This window comes from Neofelis nebulosa, chromosome 4 (assembly GCF_028018385.1).
Source record: "Neofelis nebulosa isolate mNeoNeb1 chromosome 4, mNeoNeb1.pri, whole genome shotgun sequence".
Lineage (NCBI taxonomy): Eukaryota > Metazoa > Chordata > Mammalia > Carnivora > Felidae > Neofelis > Neofelis nebulosa.
Genome location: NC_080785.1, coordinates 79,691,090 through 79,707,121, shown reverse-complemented (window position 1 = coordinate 79,707,121; position 16,032 = coordinate 79,691,090). Strand labels below are relative to the sequence as shown.

Here is a 16,032-nt window from a genome sequence, read left to right as displayed (position 1 = left end):
TCTTTTCTATTCCTTTTTTTTTTTTTAAGTTTCTATTTCATTTACTTTTGCTCTAATCTTTATTATTCCCTTTTTTTTCTATAAGCTTTGGATTTGTTCTTCTTTGGCTACCTCTTTTATGGGTAAAAGTTCATAAATAATTTTAAGCAAACATTGAGTTAAAACATAAATAAATCTCTCAAAAATCATAAATATTATATGTCCAAGCTCTCTGAAGTACTAAAACACTAAAAATATATATGAAAGTGTGATTAACATTGTATCTGCTACTGTTATTGCAGACCGATTTATTTCTTTTTTATCTGTATAGTCATTTAAATCTTACTGACATATAGAAATACCTATGTTTAGAAATAGAACACCGACTTAATGATTCTGAGTTGGCAAGTCTAGAATGATTTTAAATTTATGTCTATTGTGGGAAATAAAGGGTTGTTTGAGCCTTCCATATTAGTTTATATTTAGGGTTTGATGGCTATTCTTAAATAAATAGCCAGGGAAATTCTGTTTTGTAATGTCACTGTTTATAATTTGGAACTGAAATGTCTCAAGCCCATAGCATTTATTCCATCCTGGAACTCTAGTCTACTTCTTACCACATTTACTTAGTTATATAGAGGGTGTTTGGCCCCAGTTTACTAATCATATCAGTATGTCTACTTAGCATCAGAATGTGCAAAAGGTTTTTTAGCCCAGAATATAAGAAGCTAGCTTTGTATATTTCATTTCCAACTTGGTACATTTGGCTAATTCACTAGTTTGCTCTATCCCACAAACCTGAACTAAAGTTTTTGTCCCATCCTCCCCTTTCCATTCAACAAGTTGGGTCTCTTACCCTTTACATATCTCTTTACTTAGCTAGAAAAAATGGCATATATACTATATGTACAACTGCATGTTATATATACTATATGTATAATTAATAAAAGAAACCAAATGCCTGTGCGTAATAGCATATACATATCCTTATAACATAATCTGTCTTAATGTGGTCAAATTTTAATTCAAACTATTTTGGGGAATTTTTATGTTTCTTTTCATTATTTGATTATCAACCTGTTCTTACAACTTTTTATATTCTCAACTTATTTGAGTAAGTTATAATTATTTTTCAGTGTTGGATGCCAAATTGTAACAAGTTGAACAGTCGGAGGCCCTATTGGCTTACCCTTTATCCTTTCAAAATTATCATAGAGATTTTCAGTTTCTTAGCAGTAAGCATATAATCCAGATGTACTTTGCTTTTTTTTTTTTCTTACATCACAACATGGAATGAGCTTCTCTCTAATAATAGAAATTCCTTTTAATGATTGTTTTAATGTTAATTTATTTTTGAGAGCGAAGGAGAGACAGAGTGTTAATGGGGGAGGGGCAGAGAGAAGGAGACACAGAATCTGAAACAGGCTGCAGGCTCTGAGCTGTCAGCACAGAGCCCAAAGCAGGGCTCAAATCCACGAACCACAAGATCATGACCTGAGCGGAAGTCGGTCGCTTAACTAACTAAGCCACCTGGAAGCACCCCTAGAAGTTTCTTTTGAAGGAAAATAGTATCTCATATCAATCTTAGTGATAGAGACATACAACAGATTTATTTTATTTAATAAGCATTTATGGAGCATATATGATACAATAAGTTTTTTCATGCAGGTACAACTAAATAAGACTCCTTTGCTCTTGGTTTTATTTTAAAATTGAGTTAATGTGGAATTACTTTATAATTTATTTTTGTTACTATTTTTGCTTTTGTTGCATTTATTGTTATTTTTCAGAATACTGTATTCATTTCTATTTATAGCACATAATATATAAAGGGTTTAGGGTCATACTGTAATATTAATATTTGTGTAATTTTATTTTTCAAGAATGGATACATATTTTAGGGCTGAAGGTCATAATTTCCTTTTATCAGTTTTTGTAAGCTAGAAATTTACCCCAAGGGAAAAATGTGTTATCACTAATGTAGGCAGTATTACTTAGCTTGTCAAGTCATGTTGCTTCAAATTCCAGGGTAGCTCTGAAATATCTGGAAGAATTGGAAACTAATGATATGCCTTTTGGTGTAGCAAGTTGACATGTTGATAGATTAGGTATTCCCAACAAAACATCACTGTAATTACACTGTAATCACAAGGGTCAATGTGCAGATCTTCTTTTTTGATCACGCTTTATGTCTTCTGCCTTGTTAAATCAGTAATTTATTATGGAAATCTTATCTTTAGAGATTGAAGCTCATCTCCTACCCCATTTATTGGCCTGACTAGACCTAGATAGCAAGTAAAAATAGGAAGAAACACACACACGCAGGCACACACACACACACACACACACACAAGTAGGCTACCAGGTATTTCTTTTTCTTTGTGTTACTCCATATGTATTTGTTTATTTGTTTTGAGTTTTGTTGGGAAGAAGGAAATAAAAAGGAGATTGGCAATTGCATTGCTCCAAATTCAAAACCTGCAGAGAAGATTTGCTGAGAGCATTTTCTCTAGTTATCTGGTAAGAGGTGCAGAAAAATAATAGTTTAATCTTTTTTCCCTGAGTAATTAATGAATTGACCCTTGGATAGTGGTAAATAAGCTATTATAATATTAAATTGGATAAATGTGCCCAAATTCTTCATAAATGGAAATCAAAAATATAATTCTCACAATACGTCAGGTGTACTCTCACAGTAGGAAGTTTACAAATTACATTTAGTGATATGCTGCTTAATTCCATTCATAGAAAACTTGATATCGATATAGTATTGAAAACTATTTTTGAGTTTTTAACAGTATAAAATTTGAGGATATTAAAATATTTTTGCTAGGGTTTATTTGCGTGGCATTAGTGACCACATACGTTGGGAACAGGCAAATATATACTGTGGTCTCATTAGTTTTTTCACTAACTAGCATATCATTTTAATTTTCCATTGTCTTAGTTTCTTTTGCCACAAAAGGTGATTGCTGAGGTAGGCTATATATAATATGTTTTCATATTTGATCATTTTGCTTTTAAGTTTTTCAAGATCTCCTGGGGGAGGTGTGTCTGTAAGAGAAGCAAAGGCTGATTTAAGATGGTAAAATGATTATATTTTGGCTGTAGTGCAAAATATAAAAGAAACTGATCCTCAGTTTAACTTGTCAATCCTTGTTATCTGTTCTGCAACACATAAGAGATATGCACACTAAAAATATGTCAGGCTGCAAAGTAGTCACCAATTAAAAGTAAAGAAAAAGAAAGTTGCCATCTATTCAGTGTTACTGTCTAGATCAGACCTGGCTTAGATTATTACTATTAAGAACTGTATTATTCCTGCATTTCCCCCTTAATCTTAACTTTAGTGATCTCCAGCCTGTATATATATTTTTTTCTTCTTAAAGTATTCGAGCCCCAATTCCATGTCAAATAAATAGGTTTTGAAACCTAATCACCTAGATATTTAATCATAAGTATTTCTCCTCCATATATTTCCATAGTTATTGTTGTCACTCTAGTCTACTAAATATAAGGTGTTCAAATTTTGGCCTTCACTCACACATTGAGCTTCTACTTATTTCTAGCATTGGGGGGTATTTTATGATCAAATTTGGCCTCAATCCATTAACCATGAGCTTATGTTCTTACCCCCCAAAATTACATATTTACATTTAAACCAACATGTATGACAGAATAGAATATTGTGTGGATGGAGTGTGGCTAGGTTACTGATAGCTCAGGATTCTCAACCTTCGTTAGCACGAGCAAGGGAAATTGTACAGGAAGTAGAACCAAGCTGGCACCAGGAGACTAGTTGCATATGAGATCCAGATAAAATCTTGAATCCCCCAACCAGTTTCATGGCCTAGAAAAATCCAAATCTCCCCTGAAGATTTGCACTAATTTTTTCAGTGCTTTCATTCTTCTGGCCTCCTCTCCTTCTTGGGTGGTAACTTCTTTAACCATCACCTTTGTTCTGCTCCGTGTTGAGAGTCACATGAATTTTAGTGGATTTCTTTTGTTCTCTCAATCAAAACATATTCACACAAAACATTCATTTCTTTTTAGATTTACTCAATATTTGGGGGGGGGCATTTGGATGGAGTCAGATCATGCATCAAAAAGGCTAAGCCATCTTTATTAAACTCACATTTGTTGCTTCCTTTTCTCTTCTCCCTCTCCTACTATTATGCAGAGCAATCGGGCTACATCTTTATTTCATGCCCGCGTGACTGAGGTACACAGCAGAAAAAATGCTCATTTGTGCAGTGCACCCGAGAACAGTGTTGTGCTTACGGATAATTTTCTTTTTACAGAGACACTATGTAATGGGGACTTACTAGTGTACTGAGCCAGATCCAAACCTGATCACGAAGAGGAGAGAGGAGTTGTAATGAACATCCCTGTATAATTTTATGAGCCAATCCAAGTCGAATCTTTTAGCAAGAGCAGTACCAAAGCAGTGAGGTTTTCAAGAGGCACGCTGAGATTAAGACATTTGCATTGTATTCCAACATCAGATCTCAAAAGAAACAGATCATGTTACTTATAATCAAAAGTGGACCAGTATTCCAGTCATGATATTAGGTACACTGTCTTTCCCATAAGGGTGGATGTTTACTGCCTCTTACTCACTGTAGTATGTGTAGTACAGGAGGGATTTACTTTATTCTTTATTTCTCTATTCCACCCTCAGAATACAGAATGACTGATATGACTGTGTGTCAGAGGGGCCCATCCCAGTTTGTGAGTTTTTTTTTTTTTAATAATTTAACTTTATTTTTTTTAATGTTTTTAAAAATCTACATCCAAATTAGTTAGCCTATAGTGCAACAATGAATTCAGGAGTAGATTCCTTAATGCCCCTTCCCCATTTAGCCCATCCCCCCACCCACAACCCTTCCAGCAACCCTCTGTATGTTCTCCGTATTTATGAGTCTCTTCTGTTTTGTCCCCCTCCCTGTTTTTATATTATTTTTGTTTCCCTTCCCTTATGCTCATCTGTTTTGTCTCTTAAAGTCCTCATAGGAGTGAAGTCAGTTTGTGAGTTTTTATACCTAATTCCTAATCTCCCTCGTGAGCATTCTGCACAGGATCTTTGGAATAGAGCAATTGCATGCGGACTCACCACATGTCTGGGACTCCTAGAGTCTAAATTGCAATTCAACCCTGTACTTCAAAGTTGGAAAAACTTGTTAATGTTGATCTGCTTCTTTCTCTCCTATGTATGGTGACTTCCCTCCCCATCCACTGCACTGCCAAAGTTGAAACAGTTCTGTGCTCCATCTTGGCCAGAAAGAATTTGTCATATTTTGGATTTCAGGTAATTATATCACTTTGGAGCCTAAGATCTCCGTTGAGCTTAAAATGTTTCTATGTGTAAATTATCTTTATTGTTCTCATTTTTAGTGTTAGAGTGACAATGCCCTGCATACTTATGTGTTCTGATGGAAGCAAAAGTTTCAAGCCATGCTTTCTTAAATAGTTCTCCCACTTTGCAAATTATAAATTTCAATATTTATAAATACTAGCATCAGAGTATTTCTTATACTATTAAGAGTACAAGAGAATACATATTTTAATATAAACATAAGACCATCTCATTATAATAATGTGATATCCCAATATCATAAGAAAACAAAATTTTATAAGAATGTTAATCACATAAAACATGAAAAATGACTCCTGAGCCACATTCTGACACAGGCTACAAAATGGTTGAAACTTGAAGACATTGTGCTAAGTGAGATAAACCAGACACAAAAGAACAAACATGGTGTAATCCAACTTACATGAGATATCTACAGAGGTCAAATTCATGGAAACACCAAATAGAATGTTGATTGCCGGGGACTGAAAACACCCCCACTGGCCAAAGTTGGAACAATTTAAGCAGGAAGTAAATGACAATATTGGATTATAACCTAAATAATAAAATAAACATGCGTGAACACACACGGATATAAATAAATGATTGAATCAATGGGTAAAATAGAGGGGAAGCTAATACTTCTTTGCAGGAAATCCCTATTAGTAAATATAAAAATAATGAAATAGAAAAATACACGGTGGTAATCACTGAAGGCTAGGTTCACAGACCATACTAATCCTTGTGGGTGAGAGTATAAGGAGAAACAATATTTTCATAGACTTAAAAGATGTTTTCCTCAATATATGTTTATTAGAATAGAAACAGGATATTTATATTGAAGAAATATGGCAGACACTGCAGAGTTGTTATCTGTTTCCTTTTTAATACATATAAATATAATACTCCCCTTGATATCAGACTCTAAAAAAAATTCCTCCACAAAATGAGGGCGTCTAAAAAATTCTAAATCCGTATTTTTCAAAATTGTCAACATCAAGAAAACAAGGGAAGATAAGATCTGTCATAGGTTGGAAAATGAAAAAAATGAATGATAAATTAAATGTGAACACTGAATTGGATGCCAGAATGAAGAAAAGATAGGGGTGAAATAGGAGTAACTTAAATAGTTTAAAAACTAATTTCTTAGTTTCAGTAATGGGTATGTAAAATGTTAAAATTAGGGCAAACTGAGTGGAGGGGACAAGGGAAATCTGTATACTATTTTTGCAACTGTTCTTTTAGTTTAAATTTATTTCAAAATAAAACAGTTTTAAAAAATGAATTTCACCCACTTTTAAAGGTATGACTTTTGGAGGCAATCATGTCTCTCTTTTGGGAGGGAGGGTAATTATTTTAGATATTTGAAAGCAGCATAACAGTATTTATTTAGTTGGGTACATATTCATTCATTCTTTGTTCATTCATACATTTATTCTCCCATCCATCCATCCATTCACTAATTCACTTCAGGGTGTTCCAATATTCAATTTTCACTGAATTACTTAGGTTTTGCAACATACATGTAAATATTTTTAACTGGAACTTTAATATAATCTTAAACACAAGTTCTCATTTGGACTCTTCTATGCTACAAAATGTTACATGCAATATAAAATACATTTTCTTTAAATAAGGACTACCTGGAAAATTCACATTAACACTAGTTTGTTAAAATCTAATTCTTGTCTTGAGTGCTATTTGTGACTAATTTAATTTTAATACCTACTAACCTTTATCACTTATTATTAACTTACCATTATTTACCTTTCTTATTTTTGATAAAATGCTCAGGAAATAAAAATGAAATCTGAGAAACGGTAGAACCATCTAAAAGTAATACTTTCTTTGCTCTTTTTTTTTTTTTTTTGGTATTTAATTGTAACCATTTCCAAAAATTTCTAAGTGTGAGCTCAAAAATCTACAATGAGACTATTGAAAGCAAAAAAAAAAAAAAAAAAAAAAAAGAAAGAAAAGAAGGGAAAAGAAAAAAAAAAGAAAAAAAGTAGTACTATTTATCCCCTAAGCAAACAAAAACAGATCCAATGTAAACATAGCATCTTCTTTTCATTCAAGTCATTGTGAGTGATTCCAATCTTTTTCAAGAAGCTTTCAGTGACTAATCTATCAGTCATGAAGTGTGTGTAAACACCAAAATAAATAAATGTATGAAAACACTTCTTTGGGAATATAGAATCATCTGTTTATGTTGTATACTGTGAGTCGATACAAGAGTTGATTTCTGACTCGATACGTACATTCCCAAGGGCTGTAAGGCTACCTATCACTTTCCTTGATAAAGCAGTAGAAAATCTGACAGTTAGTTGTCAGAAAGGATTTCAGTGAGCATCCTAAAAATAAAAGGAAAGAGCAAATTGTGTTGATATTTTTTCAAGCGATCTCAGCTCTAGAAAGTTCCAGAAGAGTGAATACAAATGATAGATTCATTTTGAAATATACTGCTAATTGATATTGATAGTAGAATAATTAAGTACCCAGAGTAGACTTGAACCAAAACTGTAAAGTAGATGACTTTTCAACTTGGGAATCTTAATGGGGATTATGGTACACTTTTTTTTTTTTCATTCTACTATAGTTTCTAACTCTGCAATCTTTGCAACCACTAGTGCCACACCAGCCACCCTGTATTCCTCATGTGTACCTTTGCGTGGAAACTGGACTTATGCCAACTTACCTTCTTTCCTTTTCTTCCTCTCTTCCTTCCTTCTGATAAATATCTATGAAGTGTTGATTACACACTAAGCTCTAAGCTAAGAGATCATACAGCATTGTATATAAAATTGTCACAGCTCTTAGCCACACACAGAATGTATCGCTTGCTGTCTAGCGGATAAAAAAGACAATAAACAAATAAATATACACACATCTCTTGCCTTCTGTGATGCATCTCCTTACCTTACCTCTGATATTAGCCTCAGTTAATATAAGTTGTAGTAGACAGTTCTGGTGAGAACAGACTTACCTGGTGCTGACACTCCCCATTCCTACACTTAACATCTTGCCACTTTTGTTCCCCAATGACTTTTCCAATACCACTATATCTTGGCCTTTGAGCACATGCTGTTAAGAAGGTCAGAATAGAGTTGAAGACCTTGGAGGCCATCCTCTGCCAGTAGAAGAAAGCAGCTGATAGATAAATGCTCTAGCCTTTCATCTGTTAGGAAGTCAATTCAAGCAGGCTTTTTAAACAGTTATCAAGGGCTGCTAGTAGAATTGTGCATCTGTTTTTTACTAATGTGACATATATAATACATCCTGATACAGAATTTTCTTTATTCTCTGAATTGCTTACTTTGTTCTATTATATCTCCATTCTGGGCTTCATCCTCCCCCAAAATATCTGCACTCAAGTCCTTGTTTCAAGTTCTGCTGTTAGAGGATCAAAAAAATTAGAAGAATATCCTTTCAGTTCAGCAAATGAATGTCTAATTATAAGTCACATTAATTTTGATGACTAATAAAGAAAAGGGTATTAACAACAGAGAAACTTTGTGGATTTTTCTGAGGGGTAGGGAGGTTTATGAGGAGTTAATTGTGTTGGCCTGGAATAGACCTGAGCGACTTAAGTATCTAAAGGGCACGGGCTCCTGCTTAAATTACGAAATGTACTGGTTAATACAAAGAGTTAATACAAATTTGGGGACGGGTTGTTTAAGCTTGGCAGTGGTGATTATTAATATCAGTTAGATTGATGATTTATACCTTCTGAGAATCCCAGAGGACTCTTCCGTGGCGCTCTTTACATAGCAAGAAATATGCCTACATTCCTAGCAAGGTATAAGAACCCCCAGCTGAGACTCTAATTTAAGCTTCCTGGTTCCTCTGTGTTATAAGACCACCGTGGCAGTTTCTGATCAGGTCAGAATAATCACAATGACCATGATAGCTCTTATAAAGCAAGAAAAATGAAAACTTGAGTATGTGTTATAATCATTGGTCAAAATACTTATTCTTAACACTGTTCCTATCCTGTATCTTTTTCCTAAAATAAACCATAGGTTAGTGAGCATTGACATTTTGGGTCCTATAATCTTCTCTAATGCTAAAACCCTAACTCCCAATCTTATGCAGAGGAGATCATACTTATCAGTGAAGAAACTACATTATTTTTGTTATTGTTGTTATGAACAAATCATTCAATATATGTTGGTTTAACTTCAAGAAGGATCAGTATAATTTTCCATCTTAACAGGTATAAGAAGACAAATCTTGTGATTATCTCAATAGAAAAGGTATTTTACAAAATTCAGTGTTCATTCCTGAGAAAAACTTTCAACAAACCGAGAACTGAAAGAAACTTTCTCAACCTGATAAAGGTCATTTATGTAAAACCTACAGCTGACATCATACTTAATGTTAAATGGCCATTATCAGAACAAGACAAGAATACCTTACTACTTTTACTTCAACACTGTAGTAGATTATAGCCAGTGCAATAAGACAAAGAAAAATAGAATTCAGATTGGTAAAAAAGACATAAAACTCTTGTTTAACATGAGATGTTGACATGATTGGCTATGTAGACAATGTAATGAAAACTAAAATAACATGCTAGAATTATTGTGGTGAGTAAGGTTTTAGAAGACAACTGACAAAAATTTGCTATATTTCTATATACTCTCAAGAAATTGAAGCAATAAAAGCAATTTATAATAGCATCAAAAGTACACAAAATCTGACAAAAATGGTCAGATTTGTACACTAAAAATTACAAACATTGTTGAAAGTCACTACAGATCTCAATAAAAGCAGGAATATACTTTGTGTGTTGACTATCAATATATTTAAGATGTAAAATTTCTCAAAGTGTAGATGTAATGCATTCCCAAAGATCAAACAGGTGTTTTTCCCCTGTAGAATTAACAAATGAGTATAAAAATCAAATAGAAATGCAAAGTACTAGATTAACTAAAAGTCTGAAAAGCAATGATAAGCACAGCCTACTTTTAAGACTCATTATAAAACTATACTTATCAAAAAGTATGGAGGTGAAGTCAAGGTAAATGATCTATAGAATAAAATAGAGAGTGCAGGATTAGACTTACATGTATATTGACAACTGATTTTAGCAAATGTGCAAAGTATACTCAGGAGAAAATGAATCATCTTTTTGATGGATGTTACTGAAATTACCATATCCCTATATTTAAAATACTTTGATAAATGTTTTATGCTATATGCAAAAATTAATTCAAATTGGATCATATATAAAAATGAAAATCTAAAATTATGAAAGTTTCTCAAGAGATCTTAAGAGAAAATCTTTGTGACACTTGGTTAGGCAAATATTTCTTAGATATTGCAACAAAAGCATATTCCATAGAAGAGAATTTGATATATTGGACTTTGTGAAAAATAAAATCTTTGCTTTTCAAAAGTCACTCTTAAGAGAATGAAAACACATAATACAAACTGGGAGAGTATTTTTGTAAATCATGTATTGGCTAACAGACTTGTGGACAAGTTCCACAAACAGCTCTCAAAAGTCACTAAGAAAAAAATACTGAAAATACTTAAACAGCTACTTCAAAGAAGGTATAGATTTCCAATAAGTATATGATTTCAGTAAACATATATATTATTTCCAGTAAATGTATGTTTTATATATGCTCAAAATCATTGATCATTAAGGAAACCCAAAGCAAAACCACAATGTCACTCCACTCATATTGTAACGGCTTAACTAAAAAAAAGAAAAAGAAAAAGGAAGAGAGAAAAAGAAAAAAAAACACATCATAACAAGGGTTGGCAAGGATATGGAGGAAGTGAAAGACACTATTGGTGAGAATGTAAAATAGCCTCTCTGCACTGACATTGGAGGCTGTGGCAGGAGGTGTGCCCTGTGCATGCAGAATATTGCCTGTGAGTTCCTGGACGGGTACCTGCCCCCTAAATGCTCTTTCAGACCCGCGTCATCATCACCAAGGACGACCGTCCATCCAGATGAATGTGATCAAGATTGACAAGGTGACAGGCAAGTTCAACAGCTAATTTAAAACGAACGATATCTGTGCATCCATTTGCCGGATGGATGGGTCACATGACTCCATCCTCGGACTGGCAAAGGCCTTGGGCACTGTTTCAGTGAACTTCGGACTGGAGAGGATAATGGATGTGGAATATTTACCATAAATAAATAGCAACCCCTCTCCCCCACAAAAAGAAAGAAAATGTAAAATGGCACCTCCACTTTGGAAAACTGTTTGCTTGTTTTTGTGTTTACCATACCATACTGTCATTCCACTCCTAGATATTTTCTCAAGAGAGTAAAAGCTATTTATCTGTGTATATAAAGACTTGCATAGAAATGTTCTTGGAAACTTTATTTGTAATAGCCAGAATCATGTAATAATCTATTAACAGATAAGTAGATTAAAAAATTGTAGCATAGTCATATAATACTACTCAGCAATAAAAATATAAATATGATACATATGTAAATTCCATCTTTATTATGCTGAGTGAAAAAAACAGGCATATAAGAGAATTCACTTGACAATTCTATTTATATAAAACAAAAAATGCAAAGTACTCCATTGTGACAGAAAGCAAATGTGTATAATATACAGCTATTATTTTATTTTAGAAGTTTAATTATATTTTAAACCTATTAAAATAAGTAAAAATATATATTTGTAACTTTAACTTATTTTTTACCATTTCCAGACCTCCACATATCTTTGTCTAAATCCAAAGTTTTATCTGATTTTATACCCCTTTTTTCATAAAACTTTTTAAGATTTATTTTAATACAACTGTGCATGTAATATATTGTCTCACCTTTCATTTGTTTAAGAAATCTGGATTTCACCGTAAGTTCTGAAAGATAGTCTCTCTGGGTATAATACTCTAAGTTGAATTTTCTTCTTTATTTCATTACATAGGGGATGACTCTCCAATGTCTTCTGGCTTGCATTGTCTCTAGTAATGAATCTTACATATTTTATAATCTTATGCCTCTGTAAATAATGTACGTTTTTAAAATTTTTATTTATTTATTTTGAGAGAGTGTCTGTGTGATGAGCAGAAGAGTGGCAGGGGGAGAGAGAGAGAGAGAGAGAGAGAGAGGAAGAGAGAGAAAGAGAATCCCAAGTGGGCTCCATGCTGTCAGCACAGAGCCTGACATAAGACTCGATCTCATAAACTGTAAGATCATGGCCTGAGCTGAATCCAAGAGTCAGATGCTTAACCAGGTGAACCACCCAGGCACCTCAATGTACATTTTTTTCAATGATTGCCTTTAACATTTCTTTGTGTTTGGTTTTCAGAATTTTGTCTTTGCTGTACTGGACATATCATTTGAATTTGTGTTTGTTCATGTGTGTATATGTTGGTTTTTAACCTATTTTGAATCATGGTATTTCTAAGATATTTGTTTAATTGATTTAATGATTTTTGGAAAATTTCTTGACATTTTCTGTAAAAGTTTACTCTGTATTCCTTTCCTTCTAGGATTCCAATTACATTTTAAACAGTATGTTTTTATTAGTGTCTTGTTAACATTGACTGCTTTGTCTCTTGAAAAGTTTTTTTTTTCTTTCCTTCTCCTTCCTCTTCTCTTGGAATTGTGTACTTTTGTAATAAAATCTAGAAAACCTATGTGCCACATATATATGCAATTCTTAATCAGTCAAATAGACCTGACTTGTCTTTAGGTTTTCTAGTTATTCTGATTGCTTTCAGGACAGCAATTTTTCTTAATCACTCCTTGTGTGAGGAGAAATAAGAGGAGATTTCACAGTGCTAATTAAAGAGCTAAGAAAGGTTGGCTAAAACAGAATCTACAGAATTTCATGAAATATTTGGCCATTGTTATTTTTCATTTCACACAGAACAAATTCCTATTAAAAGGAATAATCTTCTGTCATAGCCTCTGTTCAGATACTTAATTATAATGTTACATACATTTGCTGGCTAGTAGACTGAATCAGAGAGGTTTACCTGTATGCGTGGACAGAATAGCTGGGTATTAAATTTTTATTTGGCAAATCCCATTAGCAGAATGTAAAAAAAAACAAACATGGGGCGCCTGGGTGGCGCAGTCGGTTAAGCGTCCGACTTCAGCCAGGTCACGATCTCGCGGTCCGTGAGTTCGAGCCCCGCGTCAGGCTCTGGGCTGATGGCTCGGAGCCTGGAGCCTGTTTCCGATTCTGTGTGTCTCCCTCTCTCTCTGCCCCTTTCCCGTTCATGCTCTGTCTCTCTCTGTCCCAAAAATAAATAAAAAACTTTGAAAAAAAAAAAAAAAAAAAAAAAAACAAACAAACAAAAAAAACACTAAAGGAGTACCTTTGCAAGTGGTACTATGAAAATGGGGTGAAATTAAAATAATGTACTAAGAGTGTAACATGGAATACAGTGTAACAAATGAAACAAAGTGATAGTTTTCCTATATAGTTGTTAGCATTAGGATAAAGTGATCTTTTTATAGATAGAATTAAAGTGGTAGAAACATATTCAAGGTTAACTATGTTCCATGTGGATCTGAAAGAATTTGTCTTAGCCAACTGGTTTGTGTATTTGAAGATATTATTTAATCCTTCAAGTAATAACAGTTATGGTGCTTTTTTAAAATAAGTTTTAGTATCCCTTGTTATTATGGGTCACCTTTCTTGATAATGGGGGGATTTAGTGTTAATTAAAATGCTTCAGAAATCATACCTTAAATGTAACTTTTATTGTTGAGCATCCTACTCCATCAGAAAACTAAAAACAGATCTGGAGAGACAGAAATGTCAGCAGAGTAGGAGGATTCTAGGCTCACCTTGTCCCATAAATACAACTAAATAAATATCAAATCATCATAAATTCCCCAGAAATCAACCTGAAGACTGACAAAACACTAATGGGAGAGAAGAGGCTGTACTGAAGAAATCAGAAAGTGTAAAGATGTGGTTTAAGGGTGAAACAAATCCTGCCTGCTGTAGAAGGGTAGGAGGCATGGTGATGGAGAAGGGTAAGAGAGGAGCTCACAGGGGAAGGCACAAGGAGAACGTTTCCTCATAGCCATTGGCTTGGGAAATGGGAGGGGCTGAATTGCCTGAATTATTGCAACCACCAAGGCTTAAAAGCCTGGAGTTTTAAAGGTCAGTGGACTTGGCTGGAGTACAGCCAAATGGACACTATGCTACTGTTGGAGAAAAGGCAGACATACAACCTGGGTGGCATCCAGCATGGAAACAATGATCTGAAGAGCTCCTAGAGCACACAGTGGGAAGATTATTTGCTCTTCTTTGAGCATGTCCTGAGACACAGCATTTGTAGAGACACTTTTCCAGTACAAAGATGTGCCATTTCCTTCCTCCACCTCTTAGCATAAACACAGAGCCACCTGCAGGAAGTAGCACAGTGTGGACATTGGCTGCCTAACTTGCTTACACCAAGCCTCATACATCTACACTCTGGTGGAACTGACCTCCTCAGTCATACTTGGCTAAGTCCCAGCATGTCAGACCCCTCCTCCAGAAGACCAGCACAGGCCCCCTGCCCACACCATGTCTCCTGAGAGTTTTACAGGGTGTCAGTTCCAGAGCAGATGGTGACACATCTCATCTCACAAGCAGAACAGAGCACAGTTAATTAAAACTCACCACATTCAGGCTAGGGAATATTAAACACTCCTCACAGTAGAAAAGGAGAGCCTCTGCAGATGACTGGAATGAAGGATAGAGCAGTCAAAACACAATAGCAGAGGCACTGGAGGCACTCCCTGAAATGCTAGGCCCTGGGCACTACATGACCTCTTCTTCATAAGGCATTTACTTTCATAAGGCATTTTTCAGGAGCAAAAGACACATGTGGCTTTTCTAACACAGAGAAGAAGGCAGAGACATAGACAAAATGCCAAGATGGAGGAATGTATCCAAAATGACAGAATAAGAAGGCCATGGCCAGAGATCTAACTTAATTAAATGGATATAAGTAACATGCCTGATGGAGAATTTAAGGCAAAAATCGTAAAGATACTGAGTTTGAGAAAAGAATAGAAGACATCAGTGAGGCCTTTGCCACAGAGATAAAACAGTTAAAAAATAATTGATCAGAGATGAAGAGTGCAATACATGAGATTATAAACACTATTGATGCAATGAACAGCAGGCTAGAAGAAGCAGACTTAGAAGACAGTGTCATAGAAAGTAATGAAGCTGAACAAAAGAGAGAAAGCAGAATTATGCAAAATGAGAATAGAATTAGGGAATTCATTGATTCCACCAAACATAATAACATTAATATTATAGAAGTCCCAGAAGAAAAAGAGGGCAAAAAATTTATTTGAAGAAATAATACCTGAAAGCCTCCCTAATCTGAGAAAGGTAGCAGATATCCAGATCCAGGAGGCACAGAGAGCTCCCATCAAGATCAACAAAAGCAGGCCCACATCAGGACATATTATAATTCAATTTGGAAAATATAGCAGTCAGTGAAGAAAAAAATCTTAAAACCATCAAGACAAAGAAAGTCCTTCACTTACAAGGGAAAACCCATGAGGCTACCAGGAGATTTTTCATCAGAAATTTGGCAGGCCAGAAGAATGGCATGATATATTCAAACTGCTGAATGGGAAAAATCTGCAGCCAAGAATACTCTATCCAGCATGGTTATCATTCAGAATAGAAGAAGAAATAAAGAGCTTCCCAGACAAACAAGAACTAAAGAGCTTGTGACAACTAAACCAGCCTTGA

General features: G+C 34.4%; 1 pseudogene; it reads left to right on the top strand.

The window, feature by feature from the left end:
• Nucleotides 1–11,108: 11,108 nt before the first annotated feature.
• On the top strand, nucleotides 11,109–11,485 carry LOC131508561 (small ribosomal subunit protein eS21-like; annotated as a pseudogene).
• Nucleotides 11,486–16,032: the final 4,547 nt, after the last annotated feature.